Source organism: Misgurnus anguillicaudatus, chromosome 3 (genome assembly GCF_027580225.2).
Source record: "Misgurnus anguillicaudatus chromosome 3, ASM2758022v2, whole genome shotgun sequence".
Lineage (NCBI taxonomy): Eukaryota > Metazoa > Chordata > Actinopteri > Cypriniformes > Cobitidae > Misgurnus > Misgurnus anguillicaudatus.
In genome coordinates this window covers 4518924-4538382 of record NC_073339.2, presented here as the reverse complement: position 1 = coordinate 4538382, position 19459 = coordinate 4518924, and the positions used below count along the sequence as shown (strand labels likewise).

The 19459-nt window shown below is 36.9% G+C and overlaps 1 protein-coding gene across 17 annotated transcripts in view; it reads left to right on the top strand.

Moving 5' to 3' along the window:
* The window catches only part of LOC129443899 (adhesion G protein-coupled receptor E3-like), a 137286-nt gene that overhangs the window by 99962 nt on the left and 17865 nt on the right, over positions 1 to 19459 (top strand). The window lies entirely within an intron of this gene.

Here is a 19459-nt window from a genome sequence, read left to right as displayed (position 1 = left end):
TTCATTACCTCATTTGCATTATGAAGAACACACCTAAAAATGGCACATTTTTACTTTCATGTACACAGCAAAATCACAAATGTTAAATGAACATTGTATGGGTGTAATCAGGTATGATGGTATTTGTGTAAACACCATCAGTGTGTATTTAATGTTGATGTGTATGAAGTGGTAATTTTAACATGTTGTAATAAATTAGGTGTGTATTTTGAGCTAAAACTTTGCATATGCACTCTGGGTACACAAAGACTTATTTTACAACTTAAAAATCTCATGATGTGACCCAATAACACTTTTGTGAGACAAAGAAACTCTGGCCTAGTGTTAAAAATGTAACTTTCTTGAAAGTGTTAATTTAACTCTGATGAGTGTGCAGTAGGGGTGTGCAGCGGAGTTAGTATTTGTATCTGTATTTGTAACAATCACAAAGTTATTTGTATCTGTTATTGTATTCGGATGGAACCGGAAGTGGTTGGGTCTTAAGCTGGAGATTGTCAAATTACACGAAAATGGCATTTTAAATGCATTCTTGCTTTTTAGTACAATTATCACTTAAATTCCTAAATATCTATTAAAATGCTATTAAAAACAATAATACAAAATGTTAATTGAAAAGACAAATAACTTGATTCTCGTTACTAATAGCCTATGCATGGAAAACAAACTTCTCATTTTCAAAGCCTCATACAGCTTGCGCCTATGTGCTATGCATGACTGTATTGTAGCGTTAAAATAACAAACTTGAGAGCACGGACAATACTGTACATCACCTTTAAGTGTTTATTGTGTCTGTCAGCACAGTTCCATATGTGACCCATGCTGTCTAAATGAATGGGAGGTTTTCATAAAAAATAAGTAGCCTACATTAACCCCCTGTCTATCGATCCCAGTACTCTAGTACAGTGGCGTAGTCTAGATTTTTGTAGTGAGTATGTGCTCCCTCGTCCCAGCGTGACACCCCTTAAAGGGGCCAAGATTTTTTTTAAATGTCAAATAACCTTTGGTGTCCCCAGAGCACATATCTGAAGTTTTAGCTCAAAATACCATATAGATCATTTATTATAACGTGTTAAAATTGACACTTTGTTGGTGTGTGCAGAAATGTGTTGTTTTGGGTGTGTCATTTAAAATGCAAATGAGCTGATGAAGTGCAAACACTGATCACAATGATGGTGGTTTGTTGCAACTGAAACTCAATTGTGCTGTCAATAATTTTCTCTCTCTCTTTTTCTCTGCACTAAATGGCTGTGCTGTGATTGGATAGGGCAGATAAAGGAGGCGGTATTATTCTAATAAGAGCTCCTTATGACATTATAAAGAGGGCCAAATTTCAACGACCTATTTTTGTATGTGCTTGTAGAGAATGGTTTACCAAAACTAAGTTGCTGGGTTGATCTTTTTCACATTTTCTAGGTTGATAGAAGCACTGGGGACCCAATTGTAGCACTTAAAGGGGACATATTATGAGATTTTTTTTAAGATGTAAACTAAGTCTAAAATAGGTCTGAGAAAAAGTGTGCCGTTTTGGGTGTGTCATTTAAAATGCAAATGAGCGGATGAAGTGCAGCCACTGATCACAATGGTGGTGGTTTGTTGCAATTGAAACTCAATTGTGCTGTGAAATATTTTATCTCTCTCTTTCTCTCCATACTAAATGGTTGTGCTGTGCTTGGATAGTGCAGATAAAGGGGGCGGTATTACCTTATTCTGACATCACAATAAGGGCCAAATTACAATGACCTATTTTTTCACATGCTTGCAGAAAATGGTTTACCAAAACTAAGTTATTGGGTTGATCTTTTTAACATTTTCTAGGTTGATAGAAGCACTGGGGACACAATTATAGCACTTAAACATGGAAAAAGTCAGATTTTCATAATATGTCCCCTTTAAACTTGAAAAAAGTCTCATTTTCATGCCATGGCGCCTTTAAGCACCACCATACTCACACATGCATACAGTATGGATCTTCATGTAATTGAGAGCATTCTGAAAGTGTACTCATAAACACATAAACTGAATGTGTTATCAACATGTCAGTTTATTATAAGCAAGAAAGACTTTAACAGCCAATGGCATTTACAGCCGGGAAAACTGGACTGATTTTTAGACAAGTCTTAATCAACATCTAACTCAGGGTCAAAAGTCACTCAACTGTTAATTCAAATTAGAATTTAATAAACTGTTTACAATCTTCAATCTTTGATCAACACATGCATTAAAGCAGAAAAAAAATCCACCCTTTCAATAGCTATTATCTGACAACTATTGATAACATTGATGGTAATTTAATGTTGTAAATGTAAATGTTTTTAATTAATAGGCACTTAAGATTACCATGAATTAACTCTCATTTGCATAGTCATTGATATAAAAGCTTATTTTTTGCATATAATAGAATCAGTGTCTAAAAATTAAAATAGGTTTTTAAGAAGATTATCATGTAGCCTAATATTAGACACCACAACAAATTAAAGAAAATGATCTTTAATTTGTGGGTTTTTAACTGAACATCAATGCAGACATGAATGTTCCATGGAATTCCCTCACAGAAGTTTAAAGGGGTCATAGCGTGAAAATCAGACTTTTTCCATTTTAAAGTGCTATAATTGGGTCCCCAGTGATTCTATCAACCTAGAAAATGTAATTAAGATTAACCCAGTAACTTTGTTTGGGTAAGCCATTTTCTGCAAGCGTGTGAAAAATTAGGTCGTTCAGATTTTGCCTGTTTTGTGAGGTAGGTAGTAAGGTGAATTACAATAATACCGCCCCCCTTATCTGCAATATCCAACCACAGCACTGCCATAGTGCAGAGAGAAAGAGAGAAAGGAAAAAGTACTTGACAGCACAATTGAGTTTCAATTACAACAAACCACCATCATTGTGATCAGTGTTTGCACTTCATCCGCTCATTTGCATTTTAAACGACACACCCAAAACGGCTCACTTTTGCTCAGGCCTACAAATTATCAATTTTTACATGCTATAACAAATTAGCTGTGGAGTATTTTGAGCTAAAACTTCACATACACACTCTGGGGACAGCAAAGATTTATTTTACATCTTAAAAATATGTCATAATATGACCCCTTTAAGATTCTATAGAAGGGAAGTTTAACACTGTGAAGCACAAGCAAACATGCTGAAAGAGGAACTGAAGGCAGCAAAAACCATCAGGACATCAACATGGGCTTATTTTAGTGCATTTGGATCCTTACCTCGAGATAAAGTAATAACTGTACTGATGATTTAAATGTTGTTTACTCACACACAGCAAAATCCCCAGAGTTACATCAACTCTGCTGGGTGTACATATTGTCCCAATCTTACAGAGAGTTAAAAAGTGGCTCTGAGGCAGAGTTGAAGGCTGCAATCTGTAACGTTGTCCTCTCTGTCACCATCTCTGTTTGAGACCTAGAGTTGCATTTGCATCTTACTTGTAGAGTTTTTTTCTTAACATAAAGTCCACATTATTGTGATCAGTGTTTGTTTTAGTAGGAATTGACTCTTAGCGTATTAGTTTTTTCAACTGCTATAACTTTGTGTGTATAACACGTTATGTTAAATCAAAGAAAAGACAATACCGCAACTCTGCCATTTAGTTCAGAGAGAAAAGAGAGAAAAGAAGAACTTGATAGCACAATTGAGTTTCAATTACAACAAACCACCATCATTGTGATCAGTGTTTGCACTTCATCCGCTCATTTGCATTTAAAATGATACACCCAAAACGGCACACTTTTGCTTGGACCTATTTAAGACTTAGTTTATATCTTAAAAAAATCTCATAATATGTCCCCTTTACAGGAAACAGCCAATGTCTAAACCTAAGTTAAGAAAATAATTCTACAAGTTAGATGTAAATGCAATTTTAGGTTTCAAACACAGATTTAATTTAATTCAATTCAATTCAATTTTATTTATATAGCACTTTTTACAATTGGTAATTGTTTCAAAGCAGCTTTACATTAAAGGGGCCATGGCACAAGATTTTTTTAAGATGTCAAATAACCTTTGGTGTCCCCAGAGCACATATGTGAAGTTTTAGCTCAAAATACCATATAGATAATTTATTATAACGTGTTAAAATTGACACTTTGTTGGTGTGTGCAGAAATGTGTTGTTTTGGGTGTGTCCTTTAAAATGCAAATGAGCTGATGAAGTGCAAACACTCATCACAATGATGGTGGTTTGTTGCAATTGAAACTCAATTGTGTTGTCAATAATTTTTTCTCTCTCTTTTTCTCTACACTAAATGGCAGTGCTGTGGTTGGATAGTGCAGATTAAGGGGGCAGTATTATTCTAATGAGAGCTCCTTATGACATCATAAAGAGTGCCAAATTTCAACGACCTATTTTTGTATGTGCTTGGAGAGAATGGTTTACCAAAACTAAGTTACTGGGTTGATCTTTTTCACATTTCGTAGGTTGATAGAAGCACTGGGGACCCAATTGTAGCACTTAAACTTGAAAAAAGTCTAATTTTCATGCCATGGCCCTTTTAATAGGAGCAGTGAAAAGTACAGAAAATCGGCAGATAGCGCCACATCATACATGATAGCAAATGGTGATAGAGAGGATAAAGTTACAGATTGCAGCTTTTAACTCTGCTTCAGAGTTACTTTTTAACTCTCTGTAAGATTGGGACATTATGTACACCCAGCAGAGTTGATTTAACTCTCGGGATTTTGCTGTGCATGTGCCTTGTAAGCTCTCCGGATTTTATGTTCCAGTTGCTCCACTCGTTCACTTCTCCACATTAACTGTTGTTGCGTGAGCAGCTACACTGCAGGCTTGACTTCATTTGGTGCTAGGCAGACCTCTTGGTGATGTCAAAGGACCGCAAGAGCGATTCAGAGCAGAATTCTCTATGTGATAACTCCAATTGCTCTTGCTGTAATTTGTTGTCACTCGCCTCTGGGTTCTTGTGGTGCCACACCAGTCTGCTCCCCAGTGACTTTCGCGCTGCTATGGTAATTTGAATTCATATGCCGATCGGTTCCGCAGGAAGTCAAACACACCAAATATATAGCCTAATATGTATATGCAACTCAACCCGCTAAAGTAGCAACTGTAGCATGCTAATCAGAGGCGTCACGCCCATTGAAGCTGAGGGGGGACGTGCCCCCTCGGTTTTTTGAGGCAAATGGATTTTGCATGCAACAGTAACAGAAATCTAATCTGTGGTGTCAATATTATCAATTTTGTGCTGCATCCTTGTCACTTTTCAGAGATTTTTGCGGTTTTGATAGTGTTTTGATCATGTTACATTACTTTATTCTGGCGGCAGGCGCTGCAAGTCAGCGCAGTCACACACGTCATCAGCGCCTGAGCGCGCTCACGAGCTTTGCTATTACTGCTGCATTTGGCTATCTGAGGAATTATAGCGTGAAAATCAGAGTTTTTCCATGTTTAAATGCTATTATTGGGTCCCCAGTGCTTCTATCAACCTAGAAAATGTGATAAAGATCAACTTAGTAACTTTGTTTGGGTAAGCCATTTATTACAAGCATGGGAAAAATTAGGTCGTTCAGATTTCGCCCTTGTTTTGTGAGGTAGGTAGCAAGGCAAATTATAATAATACCGTCATCTTAATCTGCACTATCCAACCACAGCACTGCCATTTAGTGCAGAGAGAAAGAGAGAGAGAAGAAGGACTTGACAACACAATTGAGTTTCAATTACAACAAATCACCATCATTGTGATCAGTGTTTGCACTTTTTTCGCTCATTTGCATTTTAAATGACACACCCAAAAATGGCACACTTTTGCTCAGGTCTACAAATTTGCAATTTTAACATGCTGTAATTAATTATCTGTGCAGTATCTGTGAGCTAAAACCTCACTTACGCACTCTGGGGACACCAAAGATTTATCTTACATCTTAAAAAAATCTCATAATATGACCCCTTTAAAACGTGTAAGAAATGCTAACAACACTTCCAAACCCCAGTACGGTAATGTGCAGTTCCTCTGTGTAGAAAATGTATGGTTTAAAATGTGACCGTTTCGACGTTAAATTAGTAGAGATTTCTAGATTCTTCTTGGTACAACGCCAAAGTTCGCCAGAGTTCACGGGTGTGTGGGATCACACATGCTCACATTGTCACAGTTGGCAAACTGTGTTTCTGTCATGTGTGTGTTTTCATTGCTGATCACCTTCACCTGGACTCATTCGTTTAATTACCTGCCTCATGTCACCAGCTGTTTCCCATCACCACTTGTATTTAAGCCTGGTTTGTTTAGTGTCGGTCACGGAGTCCTTGTTTAATGTCACACTGCCTTCCTGAGGTCTGTTTGTGTCATGTTTGGATTGTTTTATGTATAGATTTTGACCCTTTCCCCGTATGTATTACAATTGTGGATTACCTACCAATAAAACTGCACTTGGATCTCACCTGCTTTGTGAGCGTGTCGTGACAGAAGGACTCCGTCAAACAACGATCCAGCAGTATCTCGCGTTCCCATATACCTCTCACAAGCTCCAGTATGACTCAATACAACTGTGAGAGGGTTCAAGTTCATCCTCCCTCCTCAGCGGGGTGAACCTATAAAGAGTTTCGCTCAGTTCTTCTGGTCTTTCGCTTCCGGTTTGGGACTTAACATCACGGAACAGAAAGGCTGGCTCAATCACTGCTTGGACGATCCTCTACCTCAGTGGGAGATGGACGGACTGGAGATAATGGACTTCTGGGCTTTTATCAGCTATCTGCACAACCGCAGCTATAAGAATTTGTGGGAGTTCCCCGACGAAAAAAACGCTGCACCAGCATGGAGGACTGATATGCCGCCCGAGCCAGTAATCGTTCAGCCACCGCGTAATCCACAAAACCACAGGAGGAGGAAGCCAGCATTGCCCATTACATCCGGCCCACTTCACAAGATGGCTGCAGCCCCACGAGCCACTTCACAAGATGGCTGCCACACCCGAGCCAGTTCACAAGATGGCTGCTACACGTGCTCATCCAGCTTATGCAACAAACCAGGTTTAAATACAAGTGGTGATGGGAAACAGCTGGTGACATGAGGCAGGTAATTAAACTAATTAAATTAAGCTATGCCCATACAGGGCCATCGTAGGCTTACTTGCAGGGTACCCTGCTACCCTGCAAGAAAGCTTACGATGGGCCTGTACGGGCATAGCCTAAGGGCCCTGCACAGGTTTGCTCACTGGTGAAACGTTGGCCCCTTAGCGCTGGCCCTGCATGGGCAGCCCTCACTTAGCCCCCAGGAAGTCCTTATACAGCAAAATCCCCAGAGTTAAATGACACTGCTGGATGTATATATTGTCCCAATCTTACAGAGTGTTAAAAAGTAACAATGAAGCAGAATTAAAAGCGCTGTTATCCTCTCTCTCACCATCTCTGTCTGAAATCTAACATGTTAAAAATCACAAATTTGTAGGCCTGAGCAAAAGTGTGCCATTTTTGGGTGTGTCCTTTAAAATGCAAATGAGCTGATGAAATGAAAACACTGATCACAATGTTGGTGATTTGTTGTAATTGAAACTCAATTGTGCTGTTAAGTCCTTCCTTTCTCTCTCTTTCTTTCTGCACTAAATGGCAGTGCCGTGGTTGGATAGTGCAGATGAAGGGGGCAGTATTATTGTAATTCGCCTTGTTACCTACCTCACAAAACAGGCGAAATCTGAACAATCTAATTTTTCACAGAATTGCAGAAAATGGCTTACTCAAAACAAAGTTACTGAGTTGATATTTTTCATATGTGACCCGTCACGGAAACCAGGGACACAAGTCGGCAGCACAAGTTTCGAGAAAATGAGAAACAAAGTTTTTTTTTTCAAAATTTGTGATTTTCGTTTTATTGCAGAATCTGTTAGTTGAGATCACAAAGAAGCCTCTCCATGTTTGAGATAGCAGTTTATGTATATTTAAAAGCGTACATTTTGCGGTTAAAATAGGCTTGTTTTCCGGAGATTCTAGCGTGCAGCGGGGGGCGTCATTGTCTGTGTGTATATTTACATACTGTATAAGCTTGTGTTTTCGCCTCCGCCCCCAAAGGGAACAGCGTGACTACTGAATAAGGATAGTTCGCCCAAAACTGAAAATAATGTCATTATTGACTTACCATTATGTCGTTCTAAACTCTGAAGACCTCCATTCATCTTCGGAACACAGTTTAAGATGTTTTAATATTAGATTTAGTCCGAGAGCTTTCTGTCTCCTCCATTGAAAATCTATGTACGGTTTCCATGTCCAGAAAGGTAATAAAAACATTATCAAAGTAGTCCATGTGACATCAGTGGGTCAGTAAAATTGTGTTGCAGCATCGAAAATACAGTTTGGTCCAAAAATAGCAAGAATTACGACTTTATTCAGCATTGTCTTCTCTTCCGGCTTGAACGCGAAGTCACGTGACTGTAGTGACGTGGCTGCTCTGTCCCTTAGACATGTTTGCTGAGTTTTATTTATTTTTTTCAAACTTATAGCGTGCGTCTCCCCAGACTGTAAATGAAGCTCGGGCGCACAAAACAAAAGAAATATAAAAGAAGCTGGGGCGGAACAAATAACAGTCAACCGCATATACGTCAGCCACGTCACTGACTTTATGGGGCGCCGCAGTCGGATGACGTCAAAGTACCGCGAGAGCTCTTTAAGAAATCTTACGGAGTAGTTTAATTTCGACTCGCTCTCGCGGTACTCTGACGTCATCCAACTGCGGCGCCCCATAAAGTCAGTGATGCGGCTGACTGTTATTTGTCCAAACACACAGAAGTTACACAGAGATCGTTGTATTCTTTATAATTGGCTACATGTTTTTGTCTATCAATATTTTCCATGAAGTCATTGGCTGATGGAGGAACGAGCGAGCGATTGGTAACATCTCTTAAGGACTTCACGTTTTCGACGGTGCTGTTTTTGGATTAATATCTATTATTTTAAATACAAACTTTGAAGGCGGGTTCATGTGTTTAACGGAACGTAAATACCGGAGTGTAATCTGATATACCCTTACATGTTACGATGTAAATAGTCCTCCGATTGTATATTATATTGTATTACCAGAAGTTCATGCGAAATAGACTATATATCTATATTTCACGGATTATACGCATTTGTGGATAAAAATCATTGGATGATTCACACATCTGAAACAGACTGGATTCGACTTGTGATCCCCGCAAAGGTAACGTTAAAAGTCCTGTTTATTTTTGCATTTTGTCATTCGGACTTCTGTAATAAAATACTACATATGATGGTAGAACCTCTGTATCTCAAAACGGCTTTACAGGGGGTATGGCTTAGCTAAATGAGATGTAAATGAGCCCTATTGTCTCTCCAGCCAGGGAAAAGGGAAAGTGTTAACTTTTTTCTTTCTCAAATTTCTCAGCAGTCTCTTTCTTGAATGTGTTACATTCAAATGGCCACAACTTCTCCAAATCTTATCAGATTTCCATGTGTTACACATCGTTGGAAAGCTTAGAATCTGCACTTTCAGAATCTATGAATAACTCAAAATGCCCCAGATCCGACTTGTGTCCCTACTTTCCGTGACTGGTCACATATTTTCTAGGTTGATAGAAGCACTGTGAACCACATTATAGCACTTTAACATGGAAGAAGTCTGATTTTCATGCCATGGTCGCTTTAAGGCGTTTAAAATTTTGTGCTGTTCCAGCAAACACGATTGTGTCAAAATGAATTTGTTATTCATTTTGAAGCCATTACCCGTACCATTCTGAATAATGTATTTGGCTTCGGGCACATCCCTAGTGTGGAGCAATATAAACTCTGAAAAAGTGTTGAAATCAACTCTGTGAGAGATAATTTAACACTGGACTTTTTGCTGTGTATATTTGGTTAACGTGAAGGCAGGTTGGCACAATATTATGGGGTAATACTCATACATAACTCATACAACTGTAATGCTGTTAGACAAATCTAAACCATAATTGGTAGATGGATTGTCCGGATCATCATATGTCCTGCTTCCCTACTCTCAATATAAGTGTAAATTTCTTCTGGTCAAAATAATGATCAACTGTATTTTATAATAATGAACAAAACACATGATTTGTGTTAGTTACAAAATACAAATCATCCACAACCTCAGTGAACCTCAATTCAAATTTACCTGTTGGAAAAAATAACCAAGAAAATGTTTACATTTGACCTAACAATGGGCTAAAACAACACAGCATAGGTTGAATTACAGCCCAGTGTGTTGGGTTTGAGATACCTAAAAGATACCCTTTTGCACGACCTGATTTTGCAGAGTTCGACGTGTCCCTGGGTCAACCAGGGAGGTGCTTCGAAAAAAACCTTTCAACCAATCAGCATGTTCTGAGGGCAGAAAAAATATGATTGGTTCACAAAAATTACCAATCAAAGTGTTCGTTACTGGTTTAAGCCCTCAACGTAGCCTTCAAGGCAGCTTCTGCAGTGAAGCAGTTTGAGCTCACCGTTGGTCAGGTGAGTAGCGAAGATATGGTAAGATAGGAAAGAGACTGTTTTTGAATTCAGCTCGAAATGTTTCAAGCATTTAAGTGACGTGTTTCCGCGTTCACACGTGTTTGTGGCATGACTTCCTTTTTTGTGCCAGTTTCACGTATTGGTTATTCAATTGTTTTTCCTATTTTCTTACCAATGTTGCTTGGGATTGGGGTTAGAACAACTTTCTGTTACATAAAATGACACCTTAACCCAACTCTAACCCCAAGCAAAACAGTTTAAATTTCAAACCAATCTTTAAATGACATTCTAACCCACCCTTATCCTCCCGTGAAAATAGTTTAAAAATCTGATGAAAACCACAAATCTAACCCCAATCCCAAGCAACAATGGTTTGATTAAAGTAAAAAAATTGAGTAACCAATTCGTGAAACTGGCACAAAGAAAGTCGTGCCACAGACACGTGTGAATGCATAAACACGTCACTTAAATGCTCAAAACATTTCGAGCTGAATTCAAAAACAGTCTCTTTCCTATCTAACCATATCTGCGCTACTCACCTGACCAACGGTGAGCTCGAACTGCATCACTGCAGAAGCTGCCTTGAAGGCTACGTTGAGGGCTTAAACCAGTAACGAGCACATTGATTGATCATTTTTGTGAACCAATCATATTTTTCTGCCCTCAGAATATGGAAAGAAATCAGACTCAATATTATTAACAAATACATGCACAGTTATCTGTGAATTGGATGCATGTTACAAATGTATTTTACTATCCACGAACAAATGTCTTTAGATTTGAATATGTGAAATTCAGAATTTGAATGAACGTGTATCGATTTGTACAAATGTACAAATACACATGTTTTATTGTGTATTCAAATATCATAATTTGCGCGTGCAAAAAGGGAGATGTGCATTTGTGGATCAGATGACACGCGTGCATTAATCCCGCTCTGTTCATTTGTATATTGAGACTTTCATTTCGCTGTTTAAAGCATTTTATGAGCCAAACACAAACAACCATCAATGAACGAACCGAAAAGATGTCTTTGATTTTGTGTCTCCGAATTTTAATATTTACGTGAATGTGCATCGATTTGTACAAACAGAGACATATTTGTGAATTCAGTTGCCATATTTCGTATCATTATTTCACAATTTGTGCACGCAAAAAAGAGGACGCGCATTTGTGGATCAGGCGACGCGTGTGCATTAATCCTGTTCTGTTCATACGAGTTTTGAGACTTAAGTTGCGTGGTTTGCATTGAAAGATCCACGAGCACAGATGTGCTATGAAAACAGTCACCACTAGGTGTCAGTCTAACAGGGTTTCACACATGGCGGTGAATTCTGTTTTCTGTGTTTCCCTTTAGTCTGGTGTTTTTATAGCATTACGTTTATTATCTATATATATTAAATGTTTTAATGGCTTGGCTACTGAGATGTGTTTGTGTGTGCATGTATGTAATGTATCTTTATTGTCCTTTAATGGTAAGTCAATTATTTTTACAGTATAATTCACTTCATTTTAAAAAGTAATACTTTCATGTATTAAACTATACCATTTATTAAATATTTCATAATTTTCCTATTTTCTATTATTTCTTTTTACCTTATATATATAGCCTACGTGTTTGTTCTACAATTATTGTGTTACATGCATAAAAATTAATATGCCCCAGCCTGTTTATATATAAATAACACTTCACATCATGGGTTTGTGCTATATTTATTAAGAATGTCCACATAATAATTATTAAAAAATTTTATTAAAACAGGTTATAAATAATACCAAAATAGAAAACTGGGGAAAGTATGAAATATTTAATAAACTGTATTATATAATACGTTAAATTATTATAATTTTTTTTTTGTATAAACCATTCAAATCTTTAGTCTTTATAAATATATAAAAACATACCGTGATAAAAACGCTACACTAAAGGGAAGGGAACAGACTTTGACAGAACACCTGAAATCAGTTGCTTTGCTTAGGACCTATGCTGTTGTCCCCAACGCCAAGCGATGTATAATCTGATATAGGAGTCTAAATTTAATTAAGATCCTAAATCAGATTATACGTTATTTAAGGTTATGTGAATAATAGCCTATATTTAAGCACTTATAGAATATTGTATTAACAAAGTACTTATACACACTTTGAAGTGCTGAACTGCTGATCGGTTCATAAATTATGAACGAAAACATTATTTATAAACGTACATAATTAGTATGATATAAATTGTAAAAAGTCTGTTGCCTGTTGTTAAAAGCGCTCCTCAGGCTTCGTCTTTGGGTCGTCAGAGGGATTACTCGCCCGAATATTAACATGTACTAAATTTCCCATCGGCCCGTACCTGAGACTGATTGCGCGCATCGCCTGTTCTTCATTTGGTGGACTTTATTTATTTCATTTAGATCTTCATTTAGATCTCACCAAACCTGTTCGGTGCGAAGTCTTGCTTTGCCATACGTTGCTGAGCGTTTCTTTGCCTATCTTTACTTGGATTTATATATCCCGACTGTTTATTGGATTAGTATAATCTAATAAAAATGTAATGTACTGTCACCCAGATCAGGAAAGGCAGTAAGGATCCTGATCTGAGTGAAAGTACATTACACACACGGTAACGTTTTTTATTAAGCTCCTAAATCAAATTACTGATTAAATTACAAATAATGTCACTGAACTAGTTTTGTAGCGGTGTCGGACTTTCCCTTGCGGTGATTTTGCGTGGCGCTGTATGCAATTTCACGGCCTTTATTTACTAAAAATATAATTTAAATCCAGAACAACGAGGTACACTAGAAGTTGGGTGCTATGCCTTAACCCTTATGAGAAGAAACATCATCAACACAAGCTACTACAGCTACATTTAAACAAAAATACATAAATAAATTAAAGAACATGGTTTAGGCTTGTTAAGTGCAAATTTTCAGAGCATCGGTATACAAAACACTGCGCTGTAAATGTACAAAACGAATGCAATACACAAGCACTGTATATTAAATTAGGCCATTTTTAATAATATATTAGTATTCTCATGAAATGCGTACAAATAACACGCAGTTTGATTATCGTGCAATACATAGGCTACATAAAATTACAATTTTGAGTGAATATGTTACGCAAGCAGGGCAGGACTTAACAGGGTAGAGGCCCCTGGGCTTGAATAAATTTTGGGCCCTACACTATCAGAACAAAAGGTACAAAAGCTATCACTGGGACGGTACACTTTAAATGGGTCCTAATATTTACCATTTAGGTACAGATATATATATAGATATTATATGCAGTACAAAAGTGTACTATTTGAAAGGGTACCACACCAGCGACAGCTTGTGTAAATTATTTTCTGAGAGTGCACATACAGTAAACAACCTAAAATAAAAAATATATCATAGAACTACATTTTAGGGAGGTTTCCCGACAGGGTTTAGATTAATCTAGCACTAGGCCTATTAGGTTATATTAGGGCATTCAATTAGTTTTTATAAACAAACCTTGCAAAAAACATCACTGGTGTGCGTCTTGAGACAAAACAATGGCAATGATCTATGTTAAGATATATCAGTGCAAGATGTGTTTAAATTAAGACAGATCTAACATGCATTTTAGTCTTGGTCTAGGATAAGACCTGACTAGGAAACTGCCCCTATATTATCTCTAAAGCAGAACATAAGCCCAGTCTAAAATTAAATCATGTATTTTAGGGATGTCACAAATCCAAATTAATCATGCACATTAAAAAATACCCCATAACAACATTTAAAATCATTGTGTTAGACTTAGCTTAAGAAAAGAATGATATGTTTTGATTAACATTCACCTTATTACACACCATAAAAAGTTATAAACATAATCAACAAGCGTATTTTGTGCATATAGCCTAAGTGGTGCAGTGAAAAGAAAAGATTTTAGGATGTTATTTAATAATTTTGACAAGACCATCATGTAATATTAGACACCAAAAACCAAAGTGGAGAAGATGATCATTAATTCATTTTTGCGTCTGATATGAACATCCCAGCTAACAGAAAAAAGTTCTAAGAACGTTCCCTGAAAGTTCCCAATGTTCCCAAAAACGTTCTGCCAACGTAAAAAGTGTCCAGTTTTCTTGACGTTCTAAGAACGTTTTTGTGTTGTCTCAACGTTAGAGGAATGTTACATTTTACCATTTTTAAACGTTATGACAATGTCATGTTTTAATGTTCACACAATGTTTAAAACAACAACTGTTTATTATATTGACTTATATTATTGTTATGTAAATGATAGAGAAACATTGCATTTAATTTTATTATATTTATTATATATTTTTTAAAACATTATTTCTGAATGTTCAGTAAATATATTCCTGTAGAAAACACAATTCACTTATTAGGTTTAGATGTTGAGGTTTTGTTTCATTTTAAGTCACCATTATTGTGATTAGTGTTTGTTTTAGTTGGGCTCTTGACCCTTGACTTTAGCTTGCTAGTTTTCTCTGGTTGTGTTAACTTTGTGATGATACACCACATTTGTTATGAACATGTAAAGTTAATAGTATAATTATGTGGTGGTTGGTATAATTGTAAAGATAATGACTTAATTAATTTACTAATCAAAAGTTTATTTTCTGTCAATAATGTAAATGAGATCCAGCACTTTCACAGCAGTTTGTCATTAAGGAGTTTTAGAAACTTTGGACAAAAAAAATCCACTATTTAATTGGGACGTACAAACATCAAGAATCAGACTATGAATCTCAAACATGGTGACAATTACATAAAAAACTTCATGCTGCAATGCATGCTGTGTATCAACAAATTACAAATCTCATTCAGGACTCCCAGCATGCACTGCAGCATGGATAAATAATGATTGTTTTTTTACAATTTTCTTTGGCACCATGGTTGAGATTCATAGTCTGATTCTTGATGTTTGTGCATCCCAATTATGCAGCAGATATTTTTTGTCCAAAGATTCTAAAACTTCTTAATGACAAACTGCTCTGAAAGTGCTGTATCTCATTTACATTGTTGACATAAAATAAACAGATTTGATTAGTAAATTAATTAGGGATGATTTTTTTCCATTATGTACCAACCACCTCACCACAGAATTACACTACTAACTTAACATGTTCATAACAAATGTGGTGTATTAACAAAAAGTTAACACAACCAGGGAAAAAATAGCAAGCAAAAGACAAGGGTCAAGAGCCCAACTAAAACGAACACTAATCACAATAATGGTGACTTAAAATGAAACAAAACATCAGCATCTAAACTTATATATGGTAGATATATAATATATAGTAAATGTAGTAAGGTAATATAAATATAAAAAATAAATGCAATGTTTCTCTATCATTTACATAACAATCAAACAAGTCAATATAATAAACAGTTGTTGTTTTAAACATTTTATGAACATTAAAACATGACATTGTCATAACGTTTAAAAATGGTAAAATGTAACATTCCTTTAACGTTGAGACAACACAAAAACGTTCTTAGAACGTCAAGAAAACTGGACACTTTTGACGTTGGCAGAACGTTTTTGGGAACGTTGGGAGCTTTCGGGGAACGTTCTTGGAGCTTTTTTCTGTTAGCTGGGATAATACATTAAAACCTTGAACGTAGATATAAAAATGAACACTTTTCAGAAGTTTAAACTGTGATTCTGTTAAGCACAAGCAAACATACTGAAAGAGAAACTACAGGTACAGTAGGCTAGCTAGTGGATTATATCAAAAACCATCAGGACATCAACATGGCCATGATTTAGTGAATCCTCACCTCCAGATGAAGTAATAAATGATGACTGATGATTTAAATGTTGACATAATCATATGTGCGTGGTTAGCTCTGCGGATTTTGTTATGTTTCGTAGCTCAGCTCCACTCGTTCACAGTTTGGTTACAGTGTCGTGTGAGCTGCAGACTGCGAGCAGATTGGATTTCATTTGGCGCTACGCAGACCGCTTGGTGATGATGTCAAAGTACCGCGAGAGCGATTAGAAAGCAGACTTCTCCGTGTGATTTCTCGAATCGCTCTCGCGGTACTCTGATGTCATTCTTTTGGCTGTTGTTGAACCACATGAATACACCCGTCGGCTTTACAGTCACTTTTGCGCCGTGATAATTTGATTTCATATGATGATCGGATCGCGCAGTGCCGCATGAAGTCAAATGTACCAAATATTAAATAGCCGACTGTATATGTGGTTCAACCCGCCAAAGTAGCAAGTGGAGCATGCGAATGGTGAGTGATTCAGATGTCAATTTATGAATGAAAGTGTCAAAGGTTTCTCACACACTGTTAAGTATTTTCACGCTTTTTTAAATGGGTATACGGAAATCCTTGACCTTTCCTAGTGGGTATACTGCGTATACCTGCTGCGTATCACGTTAGATTACAAACAAACAAGATAAAATAGAATTACAAGACCTACTCTAGTAATCTTTCATACGGAGCGCTTCATTTTCGCGTTGATCTTTCTCGTTATCTGTAAAGCTAATTTATGACTCTCATTTCGCGTATTCGCTATTATACTAGCATCTATGGGTTTCAAAAGCAGTAACCTCAGCGCGTCATATTCAGCACCAAGATGACTGACATATATTAACGAATTAAATGCAGCACCAACCAATAGGCTGTAAAATAAAAATGAAAACGACTGAACAAATCAAACGAACGCAAGCCGGCACGGAGGCCCCTATTGGCCGGGGCCCCTGGGCTCAAGCCCACTCAAGCCCAATGGTAAGTCCGGCTATGTACGCAAGTCCTTCCTGTTCCCTTATGGCTCATCTATTCGTGTTTTTTAATAATTGGTTTCTCATTTGTTTTTACCATTGTCTCTTGGGTTTGGGGTTAGAGTAAGTTTTTGTAAAATAAAATGATATCCAAACCCAATCGGCAATGGTTTAAAAAACAGACAAAAAAACAACGACACCAAACGATGCGCCATTTAAGTGAACGGGAAGGACTAGCATATGCACGCAAAATGGAATTTGGCGTAGGCTATGTATTGCACGATAATCACACTGATTGCTATTCATACGCATTTGATGATAATAGGTTGATTAGATAAATTAATGTTTATCTATAAAGTTTGAAAACGAATGAATCAGTATTTTGGCTAAATTAAGATGGATCATTTCAAGATCATTTTCAGTCATTTAGATTTTGTCATCATTTCAGAACAAGCTTATTCTATCTATAACAACTTACATTATATCATGTGTGTTTCTTGAATATATGTTGAAAATATATATAAAAAAGTACAAAATAAAATCGTTCAGCTCATGGGGAGTGAACAAAAAGACGTTAAAGTCTCTCCGCAAGGACGTGCTGAAACTGTCGAGTCGACAGATGATCATCATGCTTAAAATGTTTCACCCAGAAATTAATAATGAAAACTTGAATATCTAAATGCCCAGGTAAGAGTCAAGTGTTCAGTCAGTTCACTATAAAGAAAAATAGGAAGTTATGAATCAAAGATTCATACAACCCCCTTAACTAGGCATAAGATAGGCTACATATAGGCTACAATAAGTTATATCTAGATAGCATACTTTAATGAGATGAGTGGCAGGGCAGCAGTTTACATGCTTGTCCTTTACACGTTTCTCATCTTTTATCTAGTTTTCCTTGGGCACTGATGTAGACCTTTATTCTCGTCTATAATGTTTTTAGTGTTAATGTAGGCTAAAAGTTGTCCGGCTCTCTTTATCTCTCATCGCTGTAATGTTTAACCGGCGCGGTTCTGAGTGCGATGTGTTAACTTTACCAGGGCTGCGTAGATCCATCGGTAAAATCAACCGAGCGCATGGTGACATAAAACGATATACGCGATTACGCGTCATGCAATTGAGCGGTTAAAACCCGATCGTGCATTCCGTAGTGCCCGCACAAGCTCGAGTACTTGTAAAAACGTTTTGGCCGCAGTCTGGAGACCTTGGTGACCCCCTATTGCCTGGGGCACTCGCCCAATATTGCACAGGAAAATCCCCAGTGTTAAACCAACTCTATCAGTGTTAAATCAACACTATTTGGTGTCCATATAATCCACACCAAGATCGGTGCCAAAAAAGACTGGTGTTAAAAATATAACTCTGAATCAGTGTTAAAGTCAACGAGACAATGAAGTGATGATGAAGACACCAACGGTGAACACCTGCTGGTCATTTAAATCAATTACATTTTGGACATTTTCCTGTCTCAAAATCTCCACCTTGATGACTCGTCTTCTGGAGAAAATACCAAAATAATAAAGAAAGACAAATTATTAAATGCAATAAATGAATACTGTTGGGTGTATGCCTCCAAAAGCTTTCACGCTTGCCTCTCTATCAGCATCTCTGTTTGAAAATAAAAAGATAACTTGCTGAGTTATTTTCTAATTGGATAAGTTTAACTTCTAAACAGCTGTCAGAACAAAATACAAGTGCTCAACTATTCCAGCATCCATACGCGTGATTTAGTAGACAAATCTTCTTTCTGACGCGATGTCTCACAAGTCAAATAGACATTTATCACAAAATGTATCACATTAAATCTTAAGTTTGTGTTTGTTATGAGTTCATTTGAAGTCACCATTACTGTGACTAGTGTTTCCTTTAGTTAGGCACTTGTCCCTTGATCTTCTCAGATCTATCTCTCCTCTATTAGCAATAGCAACAATGTTTTAGTAAAACCACTTGTTCATTGCTTCATGTAAGAGGAAAACCTTCCAGACCTTCTCAGTTTATTTTTATTATATTCTACTCTACAAATCATTGAAACATTTGATCACAAATTAATCATAAAGAAACAGGCAAATAGAAAAGCTCTATGCAAATGACATTTTATTGAATGAGACTGCTGTAATGCTTTAGTGTTTTTTTGTTGTTGTTGTTGTTTGTTGTTTTTTGCTTAAGAGAGACTTCATAATTTCTGATACAAATCTCAACAATGGTGACAGTTAATGGTAAGAAAGTTGCTAAATTTTTGTCATGTTGCAATGCATGATGGGATTTATGAATGAGTTTTCTACAATCCTGGTACCCAGAATG